Source organism: Pan troglodytes, chromosome 12 (assembly GCF_028858775.2).
Source record: "Pan troglodytes isolate AG18354 chromosome 12, NHGRI_mPanTro3-v2.0_pri, whole genome shotgun sequence".
Taxonomy (NCBI): Eukaryota; Metazoa; Chordata; class Mammalia; order Primates; family Hominidae; genus Pan; species Pan troglodytes.
In genome coordinates, this window is record NC_072410.2 from 14,698,068 (window position 1) to 14,717,056 (window position 18,989).

Sequence of the window (18,989 nt, forward strand, 5' to 3'; positions counted from 1 at the left end):
TAATCACCTCCTGGTGACTACTTCTCTCTAGGGCACAACCTACTTGACTCGCACCACTGACCCCCACACCTTGCATAGACTGAGCAGATATATAACAATGGCCACCTCTCCATCTGATTCTAGACTGATTCTAGTTCCTAGAATCTCAGCATGATTCTAAGGAACTCATTCCAGCTTGCTCTAAACCCACCAATCTTGACTCCTTATAAGAAACATGTTTGGGTAACACCCTGGAGGCCAATAAAAGCCTCAGCCCACAGGTCTCTTGTTTTCTCTCTTGCTCCCCACCCACTAGCTGAGCGTGCTTGTCCCCTGTGGTTCCCCACTTCCCATTAACCCTGTGAAGTGTGCTGTCCTCTTCCCTCTGAGGTCTGTAGGTAATAAACCACCTCTGTTATTTTACATGTTTTGTTCACTTGCTTTCTCTGTCTCACCTGACTGATATACCTGAATATAGCTTTTTTGCTCATCAGGGCTCTCCCAGAGGGTGACTATTTTGCTTGGAGTCAATTGGACACAGGTAAGACAACAGCCACAATGGTGTCTAGCAGGATATTCCTGTGAGTGGGACACTTGGTCACAGGTCAAATGCTTAGGCATTAGGCTATCCACCAGGATTAAAAAAAATGTATTTTGTGAAAAGCATATTGTAAAAATCCACAATCAAATCCCTGGAGCCCCATAAGAGCAGAGCTAGAGTTCATAGCCACCTTCGTGAAGAAACTCTCACTACTAAATTAGAATATATATATATATATATATACACACACACACACACACACACATACGTATAAAATACCTTCTCACAAAGCTGTTTCTTTGCTTTTATAAGATTTATCCCCCAGTACAAAATAGGCTTTCCACAATTCTCTCATGTCCTTCTACATATGTTTATGTAATTGTTGGGTTCTTCCTTTTTCTCAGTGGGTTGTAATCTTTATGAGGGAAGGAATCCATTTCACTTTTCTCATTTTTACGTCCTTGTTGCTCTAGCATTAAGTCTGGCACATAGTAGGCGCTTAATAAATACTTACTGAATGAATAACATTTAAAAGAGATATATGATCTCCGTCATAGCAGGTCTGAAAAAGGAATGTGACAGCTACAATAATAACTCATGTGAACAACAAGGTTAGCTGGTAAAATGTGTGGGTTTCCAGAAATCACTTTCCCCTCAAACGCATTTATAAGAATGTTATTGTTAGAAATTATTTCAGCTTCATGTTCATAAAGTCCTTGTCTGAAGTCAAAAGTCATCTGGAAAGATTGGCTGGCTACAAGCCATGATCACTTAGATATGAATAAGTTGAGTTATTTAATACCAGGAGTTACCACGCTGGTGGCGTTACTCAACCTCCTGAGTGAGAAAGAACAAGACAGGGAAGCAGGTTTGCTGTGCGCTGGTGACCAAACTGAGTTAGGAAAGACAGAACACACACATACGCAACATGTCATAGAAAGCAGGTTTATTACTCACAGACAGGCAATGAGGGACAATAGAAGCCTAGGATTTATCACCAGCCAGTCCTCCTCAAGGTTCAGGAAAGCTGCCTGGAGCAGAAGGAGTCTCAAAATTCACGGGCACCACTTGCACTGCAGCTGAGGATCCCCAGACAGCAGCATCCCCACCCCCAGGTGGTATGCTCTGCGGCAATAGGAATGGCTGGGCTACAGCATTAAAGCACATTCTGTTTCTAGGGGAGCATGGCAACAGAGCCCCAGCTGTCAGGCCATTCTCCCTATCTCAGCATGTTCTAGTGATCCCAGCCGTTCTAGTGATTATTGAGAACTACAAGCAAGAAGGGCGCTGGGGGAAGGTCAGTTCGATGCTTTCTGGAGAACTATCCTTCCAAGGTGGAGGTGAGTTTGGAAATTTAAAATACTTTCTGTTACAGAAAAGATACAAAATGACAGTGCAGCTTCTGCTAGCTCCGATGTGTGAGGGTTTTAGTGATTCAGACACCTGGGCTTCATGAGCCACTTAGGGAAGAGGAGACAGGACCTTGGGCCAGAGAAAAACGGGGATTTACAAAAAGATCCAAACACATTGACAGGCTATATCTTGCATGAAAACAAGGGCTAGATTAAAAAAAAAAAATCTTCCAGCCTGTGTGGGGAGATTTCAATGGCAATAATCCATTGGAATTTGTCTCTGGAGAGAAAAATATACCTGATAATTTATTTGTAATTATAAGCTTCTCATACATGGTTTTAGATTTCAAATTTACATGCCCTCTGATTAGGGCACATACCTCGATTGAAGAGATACAACACCCCAGAAGAGATATGCACTATCAACTTGAAATGAGACTCTACACATACAGCCCAGAATAAATGATGACCTTTAATTCCAGTATCTCTCTCTCACACACACATACACCAAAAACCACTATAAGAAAAAAAAACAAAACAAACAAACAAACAAAAAACGCAGCAAAGTTGGTTCTTCACTTTGCCTAATCAAGAAATTCAGCCATTGGGATTATAAAATACTAAGTAGAAGTACAATTTGAATCTTTGAAGTTGTAAAAGACGCAATAGGATACATAAGCAAGGCACTGTTTATTATTAGAAACCTTTAGGCAGACTAAGCCAGGCACCTTGCCTCATGCATGTAATCCCAGCTACTCGGGAGGTTGAGGCACAAGGATTGCTTGAGTCCAGGAGTTTAAGACCAGCCAGGGACTCATGCCTGTAATCCCAGCACTTTGGGAGGCCAAGGCAGGCAGATCACTTGAGGTCACGAGTTCAAGACCAGGCTGGCCAACATGATGAAACCCAGTCTCTACTAAAATACCAAAAAAAAAAAAAAAAAAAAAAAAAAAGCAGGGCGTGGTGGCCTGTGCCTGTAGTCGTTCCACTGCACTTCAGCCTGGGTGACAGAGTGGGATTCCAAAAAACAAAAAAACAAAAGAAAAAACAATCAGTCAGGGCAATATAGCAAAACATCATCTCTAAAAAAGAAACGAAAAAAATTGGCTTGGCATGTTGGCAGGCACTTGTCGTCCTACATACTTGAGAGGGTGAGAGGGTGAGCTCAGGAGTTTGCTGATACAGTGAAATCTAATCATGCCACTGGCATGCCAACCTGGGTGGCAGAGAGATACTGCCTCAAAAAAATTAAAAAGGCAGGCAGGCTTGAAAAAAAAGGAACAATACAACTTCTAGAAGTGCAGCATTTACTTTGGAATGAAAACCTTGATGGATGAGTACACATAAGACTTGGTACAAATGGAAGGACACGTGGCACACTGAGAGGCGGATGTGAAACTGAGGGAAGATGGAAAGAGACCTGGCGCAGTGAGAGCCGGATGTGAAACTGAGGGGAGATGGAAGGAGACCTGGCGCACTGAGAGCCGGATGTGAAACTGAGGGGAGATGGAAGGGGACCTGGCGCACTGAGAGGCAGATGTGAAACTCAGGAGAGATGGAAGGAGACCTGGCGCACTGAGAGCCGGCTGTGAAACTGAGTAGAGATGGAAGGAGACGTGGTGCACTGAGAAGCAGATGTGAAACGGAAGGGAGATGGAAGGAGACCTGGCGCAGTGAGAGCCGGATGTGAAACTGAGGAGAGATGGAAGGAGACCTGGCGCACTGAGAGCCGGATGTGAAACTGAGGGGAGATGGAAGGAGACCTGGCGCACTGAGAGGCAGATGTGAAACTCAGGAGAGATGGAAGGAGACCTGGCGCACTGAGAGCCGGATGTGAAACTGAGGGGAGATGGAAGGGGACCTGGCGCACTGAGAGGCAGATGTGAAACTCAGGAGAGATGGAAGGAGACCTGGCGCAGTGAGAGGCGGATGTGAAACTCAAGAGAGAGAGAAGGAGACGTGGCGCACTGAGAGCCGGATGTGAAACTGAGGGGAGATGGAAGGAGACCCTGCGCAGTGAGAGCCGGATGTGAAACTGAGGGGAGATGGAAGGGGACCCGGCGCACTGAGAGCCGGATGTGAAACTGAGGGGAGATGGAAGGGGACCTGGCGCACTGAGAGCCGGATGTGAAACTGAGGAGAGATGGGAGGAGAGATGGAAGGAGACCTGGCGCACTGAGAGCCGGATGTGAAACTGAGGGAAGATGGAAGGGGACCTGGCGCACTGAGAGCCGGATGTGAAACTGAGGGGAGATGGAAGGGGACCTGGCGCACTGAGAGGCAGATGTGAAACTCAGGAGAGATGGAAGGAGACCTGGCGCAGTGAGAGGCGGATGTGAAACTCAAGAGAGAGAGAAGGAGACGTGGCGCACTGAGAGCCGGATGTGAAACTGAGGGGAGATGGAAGGAGACCCGGCGCAGTGAGAGCCGGATGTGAAACTGAGGGGAGATGTAAGGGGACCCGGCGCACTGAGAGCCGGATGTGAAACTGAAGGGAGATGGAAGGAGACCTGGCGCACTGAGAGCCGGATGTGAAACTGAGGAGAGATGGGAGGAGAGATGGAAGGAGACCTGGCGCACTGAGAGCCGGATGTGAAACTGAGGGAAGATGGAAGGGGACCCGGCGCACTGAGAGCCGGATGTGAAACTGAGGGGAGATGGAAGGAGACCTGGCGCACTGAGAGCCGGATGTGAAACTGAGGAGAGATGGGAGGAGAGATGGGAGGAGAGATGGAAGGAGACCTGGCGCACTGAGAGCCGGATGTGAAACTGAGGGAAGATGGAAGGGGACCTGGCGCACTGAGAGCCGGATGTGAAACTGAGGGAAGATGGAAGGGGACCTGGCGCACTGAGAGGCGGATGTGAAACTGAGGGAAGATGGAAGGGGACCTGGCGCACTGAGAGGCGGATGTGAAACTCAGGAGAGATGGAAGGAGATCTGGTGCACTGAGAGCCGGATGTGAAACTGAAGGAAGATGGAAGGAGACCTGGTGCACTGAGAGCCGGATGTGAAACTCAGGAGAGATGGAAGGAGACGTGGTGCACTGAGAGCCGGATGTGAAACTGAGGGAAGATGGAAGGAGACCTGGCGCACTGAGAGGCGGATGTGAAACTCAGGAGAGATGGAAGGAGACGTGGCGCACTGAGAGCCGGCTGTGAAACTGAGTAGAGATGGAAGGAGACGTGGTGCACTGAGAAGCAGATGTGAAACGGAAGGGAGATGGAAGGAGACCTGGCGCAGTGAGAGCCGGATGTGAAACTGAGGAGAGATGGAAGGAGACCTGGCGCACTGAGAGCCGGATGTGAAACTGAGGGGAGATGGAAGGAGACCTGGCGCACTGAGAGGCAGATGTGAAACTCAGGAGAGATGGAAGGAGACCTGGCGCACTGAGAGCCGGATGTGAAACTGAGGGGAGATGGAAGGGGACCTGGCGCACTGAGAGGCAGATGTGAAACTCAGGAGAGATGGAAGGAGACCTGGCGCAGTGAGAGGCGGATGTGAAACTCAAGAGAGAGAGAAGGAGACGTGGCGCACTGAGAGCCGGATGTGAAACTGAGGGGAGATGGAAGGAGACCCGGCGCAGTGAGAGCCGGATGTGAAACTGAGGGGAGATGGAAGGGGACCCGGCGCACTGAGAGCCGGATGTGAAACTGAGGGGAGATGGAAGGGGACCTGGCGCACTGAGAGCCGGATGTGAAACTGAGGAGAGATGGGAGGAGAGATGGAAGGAGACCTGGCGCACTGAGAGCCGGATGTGAAACTGAGGGAAGATGGAAGGGGACCTGGCGCACTGAGAGCCGGATGTGAAACTGAGGGGAGATGGAAGGGGACCTGGCGCACTGAGAGGCAGATGTGAAACTCAGGAGAGATGGAAGGAGACCTGGCGCAGTGAGAGGCGGATGTGAAACTCAAGAGAGAGAGAAGGAGACGTGGCGCAGTGAGAGCCGGATGTGAAACTGAGGGGAGATGGAAGGAGACCCGGCGCAGTGAGAGCCGGATGTGAAACTGAGGGGAGATGTAAGGGGACCCGGCGCACTGAGAGCCGGATGTGAAACTGAGGGGAGATGGAAGGAGACCTGGCGCACTGAGAGCCGGATGTGAAACTGAGGAGAGATGGAAGGGGACCCGGCGCACTGAGAGCCGGATGTGAAACTGAGGGGAGATGGAAGGAGACCTGGCGCACTGAGAGCCGGATGTGAAACTGAGGAGAGATGGGAGGAGAGATGGAAGGAGACCTGGCGCACTGAGAGCCGGATGTGAAACTGAGGGAAGATGGAAGGGGACCTGGCGCACTGAGAGCCGGATGTGAAACTGAGGGAAGATGGAAGGGGACCTGGCGCACTGAGAGCCGGATGTGAAACTGAGGGAAGATGGAAGGGGACCTGGCGCACTGAGAGGCGGATGTGAAACTGAGGGAAGATGGAAGGGGACCTGGCGCACTGAGAGGCGGATGTGAAACTCAGGAGAGATGGAAGGAGATCTGGTGCACTGAGAGCCGGATGTGAAACTGAAGGAAGATGGAAGGAGACCTGGTGCACTGAGAGCCGGATGTGAAACTCAGGAGAGATGGAAGGAGACGTGGTGCACTGAGAGCCGGATGTGAAACTGAGGGAAGATGGAAGGAGACCTGGCGCACTGAGAGGCGGATGTGAAACTCAGGAGAGATGGAAGGAGACGTGGCGCACTGAGAGCCGGATGTGAAACTGAGTGGAGATGGAAGGAGACTGGGCACACTGAGAGACGGATGTGAAACTCAGGAGAGATGGAAGGACACATGGCGTACTGGGAGCCGGATGTGAAAGTGAGTGGAGATGGAGGCGGGGCGCACTGAGAGGCGGCTGTGAAACTCAGGAGAGATGGAAGGAGACGTGGCACACTGAGAGCCGGATGTGAAAGTGAGTGGAGATGGAGACGGAGCGCACTGAGAGGTGGATGTGATCCTGAGGAGAGATGGAAGGAGACCTGGTGCACTGAGAGGCGGATGTGAAACTGATGGGAATGGAGATGGAGACGCGGTGCACTGAGGAGGAAGTGAAACTGAGTGGAGATGGAAATAAGTAGTATAGTGAAAGACTGATGTGAAATAGCACAAATGGAAGAAGCAGTACATTGAAAGATAGATATGTTTTCATATGGAAAGAAGAACTACCCCATATTGCAGCGCAGAGAGGCAGAAAAATATGAGAGAAACGCACAACAAAATGTGCAGATTTTACATACATCTCATTGTAGTTTCAGAAAAAAAAAAAGATTAAGGGAGACAGAAGATGTGAAAAGATAAAAGTGAGAAAAATTCTTAATCCTCAGGTCCAGAAAGTCTAAAGAGTCCATATATTTTTTAAATGACATCTAGATTTAGTACATGAAAAGAAGAAAAAAAGAAGTGACTGAGACAGACAGATCTTAAAATAGACACAGAACAAAAGACAGATAACCCATAAAGTAAAGGCTTACTGCGCTTCCCATCAGCATTTTGGGAGAGGAACGATGGTGTAATACAATCTTCAATGCACTCAGAGAAAAGAGTGTCAACCTAAAACTCTATTCACAGTAGTCTTTCTTTCAGAATTGTAAAATAAAGCCATTTTTGGACAGATAAAAACTGAAGAATCACCGAAAAAAATCTTCCCCATGGGAATTTGTAAAGAATGTATTTCAGGAGAAGAGTAAATGAGCCTCTGTGAAAAGTCTGAGTTACCGGAAGTAATGTAGATACCAAAGCCAGTGGTAAATCCCTATTGGGCAATTATTATGCACCAGATAATTTCTGTAAGCATGTTTTAGTTCATTTAATCCTTATTACGATACTATGAGTAAGATCCTATTATTAAACAAGTTTAACTTGTCTTAAGATGACAGAATTTATAAGTGGCAGGAGATTCACAGCCAGGCAACGTGCCTGCAGACACCACTGCTTACTACTCTGTTGTGGTAAATAATAAATATTGACATTATAAAGCAATAATGGCAATGTCTAATCTGTGAGAAAGTAAACAGGTTACCAAGAAAACACCAGGCAGTGACAAATAACTTGGGGATGACTAGAATTAAATGTTCTAAACTTAAATTTTTCTTAAGTAGAATGCAAATACTGGACCTAGTAAGCACGAGTGTTAAATTTGCTAGAATAATCACTAAAAGAGAAAATAACAGCTTCTAAGCATATAGGGAAAAAAAGCAATTGAATGAGAAAAAGCAAATAACAAAATATGTCAATTAAAAAGAAACTAAGAAAAAGACATAAATTAGTGAGACAAATAAAAACATAGTAAGATGGGAGAAATAATTCTAAATAGATCAGTAATTGTTATAAATCTAAAGACACCAAACTTTCTATTTGAGAGACCAGGATTAACAGAATGGATTTTATAAATTTATTTTGTTGAAAAGATACATACATATTCAAAGTTAAAACACAGAAAAGGTATAGCTTACAAATATTAACTATAAGTAACTGGAGCAACTATGTTAGCATCTAAAGAGACAGATTTAATGTAAATGCATGAATAATGACAGGGAAAGTCAACACATACCATTAAAGTTTCCATTGTTTAAGAAGATACCATAGTTTTAAACCTGTGTGACCAGCTTCAAAACATACAAAGTGAAAACAGATTTAAAGTAAAGATGGAAAAAGTCACAATTATGATTGTGAAAGATTTTTACATGCCTCCCTCAGTAATTGAAGATAAAAAGTAAATCTACTAGAACGTAAAACGATTTTAAGAACAAACCTTGAAGCTCTATTTTCCTGACTTACAGAATATTGAATACCTCTATCTAGCCATTTATTTCTATCCATATTTGATAAGATTAACAAATTCAACTATATTATATACATGATACGTAATGTTATTCTCAAGCAAATAAGAAACATATAGAAAAGTTAGTCTTAATAAATTTAAAGTGTTGCTATATCATCCAAACTCATTCTCAGAATATAATTAAATTAGAAAAATGCTTTAAAAACTAGTAAACTTCTATATGTGTAGAAGTTTAAATAATAAGAGAAACCATAGTAAAATTTAGAAAATTTTATAATTAAACAGTTATAAAATTTATGCACAAATGACTTGGAGAATATGGATAAAATGGAATTCAGAAATATATATTAGAAATATATGTTATTTGAAAAGAAAGCATAAAATTAATGAGATAATGTATTAGAAAAATACTGGGATGAATGCAAAGACAAAGAAAGAAATAAGAATAGAAATTAATGCAATAGAATGCACACTTATACTTCAGAAGATTTCATAATCTAAAGGAATTTTTAAATTAGTAAAACAAGCCTACATTCATAGTACACACTTGAATTGTGACAGAGATGGCATTTCAGATCACTCGGGAAGCAGTGGACTACTCAATAAATAATCAGGGCACTGATTATACATATAAAAATGAAATTATATTATCTATAAAAGGCTTGGTAGACAATATGTGAGAATATTGTTATGATTTTAGTATAGGGAAGGATTTCTCAAATTTAAAATGATGCAAATCATAAGCAAAAAATTGATAAATTCCAGTTTTATATAATTTAAAACTTGTTTGTTTTATAAAAAAAAGAGTGAGAATATAGTAAGCTAGAAATAGTTCAACTGTCCATCAATAATAGAAAGAATAAGTGAATTAAGGTATATTCATATAACTGAATACTATACAAAAAGACAAGATACAGCTAAATTCAGCAATGGTAAATATTAAAAATACAAGCGAAAGAAGCTTATCAAAGAGCCTTATATATAACATAATTTCACATAAATGAAGTTTAAACCGTATCGAATATATATATTCATATTTTTTGCCTGTTGCTTTTTTACTCTATCTCATTTTAAAAACTCAAATAAGATATTATTTCTATTCCTTTATACATACAATGTTATTTCAGATTTATCTTCAATTACTTTGCTTTCTTTTCTTTGGAAAGGAAATTAGTATATGTGAATATGTGTTAATATGTATGAATATATATACATATGACTATATATGGATGAGAAGACATGATAATTTACAAAAATGGCTAAAAATATTTCTAGCTACATGAATAAAGAAAGTCTACATCTCCACCTTTAAATCTGGATGGGGACATGTCTTGCTTTGGCCAATGGGACAATATCAAGTGTGATGCAGTCAGAGACTTGCAAAGTGCTTGAGAATCAGGGCGTGTTTTCTTGCTAAATTTAGAGCCTTGAAATCATGTTAATGAGGCTGAACTAGCCTGATAGAAGATGAGTGGTCACATGGGGAGAAGACATATGTCCTAACTGGCAGTCAACCGGCCCTTGGTACTACCTGTGGAATACCAGACATTTAGCTGAGACCATCCTTGTCAGTATAGCCCCCAGCTAAACTGCATGAGTAATCTCATCAGAGATCAGCTGATAGAATGTAGTGAAAAGAATTGTCCTACATAAATCTGAGCTCAATAACCAGCTCTTGTTGTAAGCAATTAAGTTTTGGGATGGTTTGTTATTTGGCAAAACATTTGGCAACGACTATGTCTATAAAACTTCTAAAGTACTAGCAGCATTTTATTTCTTCACTCAAATAAAAATGTTATGTATTTATTTTGTTACTATCCTTAAAGTTTCATATATCTACTTTGTACTTTCTAATGTGTGATACATCATAAAACTTTCTAAAAAGAAAAAAATGTTCTTAAATTTTATGTCTACTTTAAGGATCATTACAAAGTAATTAAATAAACATACGTTTAGCCAAACAAAAACTGAGTTTACCACAACAGCTACTTACTAAACTCTATACTTCAACAATATGAGTAAAGATCCGAAAAGGAAATTTTCTGATTTTCAGAGAAAGAAAAGCAAAGTAATTGAAGACAAATCTGAAGCATCATTGAATGTACAAAGGAATAGTAATAATATCATTTGAGTTTTAAAGATAAACAAGATAGCACACAAGAGCAACATGCAAAAAAGTTGATTGCATTCTACACGCTAGCAATGGATAATTAAAAATTGAAATAAAGGGCTAGGTGCGGTAGCTCACGCCTGTAATCCCAGCACTTTGGGAAGCCAAGGGAGGTGGATTACCTGAGGTCAGGAGTTCAAGACCAGCCTGGCCAACATGGTGAAACCCCATCTCTACTAAAAATACAAAAATTAGCCAGCTGTGGTGGTGTGTGCCTGTAGTCCCAGCTACTTGGGAGGCTGAGGCAGGAGAATTGCTTGAACCCGGGAGGTGGAGGTTGCAGTGAGTCAAGATCACACCACTGCACTCCAGCCTGGGTGGCAGAGCAAGACTCCATCTCAAAAATAAATAAATAAATTGAAATAAAGAATATAATAAAATAATGAAATACTTAGGGATAAATTTAATACATATATGCAAAACTTACACCCTGAAAATTATAAAGCATTGCTGAAAGAAGTGCTTAAAAGACATAAATCAAGAGATATAATATTTTTATATATTGAAAGAAAGTGTTAAAATGTCAGTTCTTCCCAAACTGATTTATAAATTAAACATAGTTCCAATCAAAATTTCAGAAGCTTTTTTAGAAATTATCAAACTACTTCTAAAATTTATGTGAAAAATAAAAATGACCACAAGTAGCAAAAATCATTTTGAACAAAGAAGATGGAGAATTCACACTAGCTGACTTCAAGCCATATGATGCAGCTATGGTATTGGTGTAAGGATAAATATTAGATTCCTGGAACAGAATAGAGTCCAAAAATGAACCCACATTTTTATGTTCAACTGCGTCTCAGAAAGGGGGCCAAGGTTATTCAAGGAAGAAAGTATTACCTTTTCAACAAAAGATCCTGGGACTACTGTATTTTCATGCTTATAATAAATAAGAAAATATTGACTTCATACCACATACCAAAATTAACTCAAAATGCATTATACACCTAAGCATAATCATTATAATATAATAAATATAGAAGAAAATATGAACAAGTCTTTGCAGCTTTGGGGCATGTAAAAACTTCATAAACAGGACACAAAAATCATGAGTCACAAAAGAAAAATAAAATTATTCTTATCAAAATTAAAACTTTTACTGTTTGAAAAACACTGTATTTTAAAAATGAAAGGCAAGCTACAAACTGAGAGAAAATATCATCTCATAAAGAATTTGTATTGAGGATATATTAACAAACTCTCCCAACTCAATAATAAAAACAGAAATAACTCCCAAAAATGGGCAAAAGATATGAACCTTGAAAGACATATTATAAGTACCAGATAAACTCATAAATATATGTTCAACGTCATTAATCATTGGAGAAATACAAATATAAGCCACAATATGATACCTCTATATATTCATTATTATGGCTAAATTTTTTTTTAAAAAAACTAAAGATTTCAACTGTTGTCGAAGATGTAAAGAAATTGGAACTCTCATATATTGATGAGGGGAATATAATATGGCACAATCATTTTGGAAACCAATTTGGCAGTTTCCATTAAGTAAATAATAGACTGAAAATATGATCTAGTTGTTCTACTCTTAGGTTTTTACTCAAGAGAAACGGAAACATGTGTCTATGCAGAGGCCTTTACATAAATGTTTGTAGAGCTTTATTTGTAATAGCCCCAGACTGAAAATAAAAAACTAAATATGTATCAACGGGTGAATGGATAAGCAAATTGTTGTGTATCCATACTAGAGAGTGGCTGATTTTAATGTATGTGATGTCAATGAGTTTGCAGGGTTCCTAAACATTTGAAAATGGGCTTTCTGTGAGCTGGTATATGCTGACTGTAGCACACCACTGGATATAAATAATGTATATGTGAAAGTCAATTTGTTTGCCTTGTATTTGTATAATGCCTTTTAATTCATAGTATTTTGCACAGATTTTTCTGGAAGACAGGAAATTTTCAAGTATATTTAATACATGAGGAAATTAAAACTCAGAGTTTGGTGACTTACATTATCAGGAAGGATGACTTTGGCAATCAGTAATAGAAAACCCTTACTTAAACTGACTTAAAAACAAGGAACTTAATATTGTCCATAATGGGAAGATCAGGAGAAGGCAACGTCTTAGAATTGATTATGAGGCTCATGATGTGCATAACCACCCTACGTTTTCCTTTTCTCTCCTCTGACATCCTTTGTGTTCATTGGATTTTCAGGCTGGTTCAGGCAGCCCAGCAGGACTTGACAATGTCCAATGCAAAGACAGAGACTATCTACCCCTCGCCCATGACTTAGGGTCAAGGACCTTTTCTTAGAAACTCCTCCTATAGATCTACCTAATTTCCCGTTGGCAACAACTGGGTAAAATGCCCTTGGCTAGAGCACTCCGGAGTGAAATGGTGGGATATGATGGCTGACTTTCGCTAAACAGTTTATACCAATAGCGCTGGGATGTGTCATCCTCCTCTGATATCCCTTGGAGAAAGGTGGATATCCAAACTCGTCTGGCATTCTGTTAGGGAGGAGGCGATGGGGAGTGGAGAAGCAACTGATGGTGTCCATTCATTTGCGAAAGTCACGGTCTAATTGGTGGTGACATTGGGAATCTAACTTTATAATCAAGTCCCACCTTCCTAAACATGACATCTAGCTTCTCTGCGAAGATGTAGGCAAAAATTATGATTTTCCTCTTTGAACTCCTGAAACATTTTTGAATGCTATTATCTTTGTTGGTTTATTAGTTCAACAAAGTTGAATGGATTAACTACTTACTACGTTTTACATTCTAGCAGGTGTGTGTGTGTGTGTGTGTGTGTATTTCTTGTGTGAGCATATATATAAACTCTCTGTAACTGGGGGAAACACTTTTTTTAACCAATTTACACTCTCACAGTCCGTTACATATAACTAGGGGGAAACTTTTTTAAACCAATTTACACTCTCACAGTACCTTACACATGTATGTATGTGTGTGGGTGTGTGTGTGTATATATTATATATTATATATTGTTGACCACCAAAGAAAACTAATATTTCCAAGCTTCCCTTTCACCAGTCTTTGAACTATTTTTTTCTCTTACTTTCCAATATTATTCACCACCATTCAACAGAAACAAACTTTAAAAGCAGAGCCCCAAATGAGAATTTTTTTGAAATGATTGCAAGCAATGGAAAATAAACTGTTACAGCCCCAAATACCTTGCAACTGTAACTATAGTGTTCACTGCAGTGATTACTATAATGTGCAGTGTGGCAGAGTTATAGTTACCACAGGAATCATAAATTTGATTTTCTGAGGTTTTGTGTGTTCAAAATCTCAACTATAATACTGCCTTCACATATTGTTTTTTCATTCGTTATACATGTACTTGGGTCCAAAGTAGGCAACCCAAACTATAAAATCAAGAATGTTGGTCACTTTCTTCAAAGATTACTAACTCAGCAATGTTAGAGTTAATTCAGAAAGTGCATTTGTAAGAAAAAAATGATCTTACTTCTAGCATAGCAGACTGAATTCTTCCAACTCAGCTTACACCATTCCTTGGAAAATAAATTCCCTCTATATTTTCAGCTTTTGATCTATTCACTTTAACAATATTTATGTGAATTGGTGCTATTCCATGTGGATGACAGATGATGCAGTTTTATCAACGCTTTGTTGGTTGTCTTTTGTTTTCTAATAATTTATTTATATAATATTTCCTAGTAGATTATCTCCTGGCTTCAGTCTTTTAATAAAGTTCATCTTATTTTCTGAAATAAAATGCTTTAATTATTACCCATAATACAGTGACCATAATTCTCTCATCGAAGCTGCCTCTTCTACTGTTTCTTCCCCATACAAGAAAATTGCAAAGATAATACCGGCTATGTGCTGCTTGAAACACAAGGAACCCATGACTCTGAATTTAATGGAGAGAGAGTATGAATTCCTGTGGATATAAAGTTTTGTAAGACTCTAGATTTACCCTTTACTCTCTACTACAGGTCTGTCTTGATACTTCAGAAAAAGTTAGCTTTTCCATTAACTTTGGAGACACACAAAATTTCCCACATCTTTTTGCCTACAGTAGACCAGAGGATTGCTTAACATCTGTTTTCCCCTTGAGAGGTCAACAAGAATTTCCCACACCACTGCTTTGGTATGGCTAACAGCGGCAGCTCATCTTATTGAGCCATTTCTTCCACATCTCATGTTATGGATAAGAAATGTTCATAATCATTAATGCCCAAAACTTGCAGACTATGCTGTTTTATTTTGAATGCTTTACATTGTCACAATTTTCCCATTTCTTTAATGTTGGCAGACAAAATCTACATGCTGTCTCTCTCAACAGAGGCCCAAGGTTGTTGATTAAAACTTTGCTTGACAGAAAGCATTTAAAAATGATTGTCGAAGTAAAAATATAGAAAAGAATATGATAGTTGTGATGATGCCAATTTCAGTAAGGGATGCATATGTAGTGTAATTTATTGCATTAACTACAACTAAATCAAAACCTGCGACAAGATGGCATATTTAGCAAACTCAGTCATTTGTAATGATGAGGTGATGACTCATCACAAACTAGGAAAAGACAAGGGCGACATTCATTGCATCAACATGTTGGCAGGCAGATTTGGCAATGTCACTTGTCTCCAAGTTGCTTATGCGTAATTCACCTGAATAATCTTCAGAAGCCTAAGTACTTATGTCAAGTTCAAATTACTCAATTCACAACAAATGAGTGAGGAAAGAAGACAGAATAAATTAGGCATACACACACACACACACACACACAAACACACACATACGAACATTTACTGTGCTCATTAGAATACCCAGCAAACATTTTTAGATAAGTTTTTAGACAGCTGGGTATCATATCAATAGCAAATATCCCTCATGTTTAATTTGGAATGTGTCTGTCTCTGAAATAATAACTTGTGCAGAAACATGAGGATTGGCTCTGAGAAATTGCCTTAAGTTCATGTTAAATGAGCAGCAAAAGATTTCATGAAATGAAATGAAATCTACATGGTGAACTGAGTTGATGTAGATGGGACTCAGTCCACTAATACACATGGAAATCCTGGATAAAATATAATAACTGCAGCACATAAATCCTGTAATAGGAGGAAAAATTAACTAAGTGGCAATCACATTCAGCTCTCATTAAATGCCTGTGATGAAAATAACAATGAAATACAATCTTACTCCTATTAGAATGGCTAAAATCCAAAAAACTGACAATACCAATTGCTGGAAATGATATGGAGCAACAGGAACTTACCGTCATTGGTGGTGGGGAAGCAGAATGACAAAGCCACTTTGGAAGACTGGCAGTTTCTTACAAAGCTAAACATACTACTGGCATATGATCCAGCAATTGTGCTCCTAGGTATTTTTCTGACTGGTTTGTAAACTTATGTCCACAGAAACATCTTCACGCAAATCTTTTATAATTGTAAAAAACTGGAGGAATCCAAGATGCCCTTCAGTAGATGAATGGATAGAATTCATAAAATGAATATTATTTATCAATAAAAGGAGTGAGCTACCAATCCATATGACAAAATGGAAGCATCTTAAACTCACATTGCTAAGTGAAATAAATATATGAAGAGGCTATATAATACATGATTCCAATCGTGTGACATTCTTTAAAAAACAAAAAAATAGGGACTGAAAATAGATGAGTGGTTGCCAAGGGTTTGAGGAAAGGGAAGGGTTAAAAAGATAAAGCACGGTAAGTTTTTCTTTTCTTCATAATTTCATTTATTTATTTATTTATTTATTTATAACTATCAAAAATGTAAAACAGCTTTGGGTTACAAGAAAGTTGCAAAGATAATACTGAGAATCCCCCAAACCCACTCAAGTCTTCCTATTATTAACATTTCACTCTAGTATGGTATATTTGTCATAATGAATGAGCCAATATCAACACAGTATTCTAAGCTAAAGTCTACTCTTTATTCAGATTTTCTTAGTTTTTATCTAATGTTCTTTTTCTGTCCCAGGATCCCATCTTGGATACCACATTACCTTAAACACTGCCTCAGCCAGGTGATCAAGGTCAACGTCTACTGTGATAAGTCATGGTTTTGGTGTGTACCCTTGATGTGATGTGATAAAAATGGCACTTTACCTCTGTGGTCTTCCTCTGAAAAATCCTGTAACAGCAGCCTAATCATGAGAAGCACATCAACAAAACTCAGACTCAGGGACATTCTACAAAATACCAGGCTGTCCCTCCCCGAAATTGTCAAGTTCACCAAAAACAAGGTGAATCTAAGAAACCTGTTGCAGCCAAGAGGAGCCTAAGAAGACATGAGGACTAAATATAACATGGAATTCGGGATAGGATTGTGCTACAGAAAATGTATGTGCTAATGTGAGATGTTAACAATTGGAGAAACTCAGTTTTGGGTATAAGGAATTCTCTGTACTATGTTTATCTAAAAACAATTCCATGGTGAGCAAACTTAAGCATAGAAATGTTAAATAAATTGTCCAAAATAGAGAAGTAAATAGCAGTGCCAGGTTTCAAGCATAAGAATCATCAACTCTGAACTTTAAACACAGCTCTGTATGGTACTTTTGTTTATATCAATGCCTAGATAGATAAATAGGTAGATAGATAATTTCCAAGTGCTAGAAATAAAAAAGGAACTAAAACTGATAAAGAATATAAATGAGGCCAGGCAGGGTGGCTCACACCTGTAATCCCAGCATTTTGGGAGGCCAAGGCAGGCAGATCACTGAAGGTTCAGAGTTCAAGACCAGCCTGGCCAACTGGGGAAACCCTGTCTCTACTAAAAAAAAAAAAAATAGCCAGGCATGGTGGCATGTGCCTGTGAAGCAAGAGATGTGAGAGGAAAAACAAATTTTTCCTCTTTCTTTTGGTATGAGCAGCCTCCCCCTTGAATCCCTCCTCACTCCTTGTGATTTCACCCTGCTCTGTAAGTTTTATGAGTTTATAGATTCCTATTTTCTGTAACTAGTGTCTGTAAGTCTCTGTAGCACCGTGGAGGTAATGAGACATGCTTGAGCAAGCTTAGATTGCAGCCATCTGGGCGCCATAGGGAAGGACACGAGATAAGGCTGTGCAGGCATCTTGAGCAAACCTAGATAACAGCCACCTGGCCTGCACAGCAAGAATCATGTGTAAGCTTGAGTTAGGAACCTGTCACAGTTTGATTAACTGCCGTTGTTCTGCTTCTGTAAGCTCGCTTTCCATACCCCACAAGCTTTGCGCCACTGGCAAGCCACCCTCCTTCAGTTGCATGAATAAAAGTCAAGCCCTGTCTTCTTTTGTTGCTCAGCCTCTGGATATTAATCCACTAAGCCAGTGGCAACCTAAATAAAATCATCCTGTTCCACCCATCTGGTCTCTCCAGTCTCCTCATTCCTGCAACACCTGCAATCCCAGCTACATGGGAGGCTGAGGCAGGAGAATCACTTGAACCTGGGAGGCAGAGGGCACAGTGAGCCAAGATGGTGCCACTGCACTCCAGCCTGGGTGACAGAGAGAGACTCAGTCTCAAAAAAAAAAAAAAAAGAAAAAAAAGAATATAAGTGAATGTTGACCTTATGGGGACTCACTGGTGTTTCAGACATCAAGACTATAGGCTAGAGTTCAAGACCCAGTGAGGAGATGTGATATGATTTTGTGTGAGGCAAGCATCAAAAGCAGACACCTGTGTGTAAAGCCCAGAGATTTGAAGAGCTAACCTGTCTGTGAAAAGGGAATTAGATAAAACACAGGCTACCAGTTCACAGATGCTAGAGATAGCTTGCTGTCAGCCTAGGGGAAATTCTCACCAACTGAAAAATTCCTATCAGTGTTCAATGACGTACGACATTCATAGAGATTCTGAATTGCCCAAGGAGTTTCCAAATTGTAATTCTAATCCGTGAGTTTTGGGCAATTTAGTGGCTTTGTGATAAGAAAGGGGAAATGCAAAACTTCTCTTGTAAGACTCATGGTGTGAGCTGGTCCTGAAGTTGTTGATCATTTTGTTAGCACCCAAACTGGTTTGTCAACAAACTTTGAGAGTCAAAAGCTTGATAGACATGCACATCAAAGACCATGACAAAAAGGGAAGAAAAGCAACAACAGCACAGAAGACCCTCTGGCCCTCTGCAGGCTGGGTTACAGCCTTCTCTTCACCATTGCATTTAGATTATAGTCATTGCAACAGTACAATGATGCTCCTACACCCTGTACA

General features: G+C 40.3%; 1 long non-coding RNA gene across 1 annotated transcript; it reads left to right on the forward strand.

The window, feature by feature from the left end:
* The first annotated feature begins 1,448 nt into the window (after window positions 1-1,448).
* On the forward strand, window positions 1,449-17,289 carry LOC129143250 (uncharacterized). The gene is made up of 2 exons (XR_008546509.2): window positions 1,449-1,860; window positions 16,779-17,289. It is a non-coding gene; the product is annotated as an uncharacterized LOC129143250 (long non-coding RNA).
* The last annotated feature ends 1,700 nt before the right edge of the window (window positions 17,290-18,989 follow it).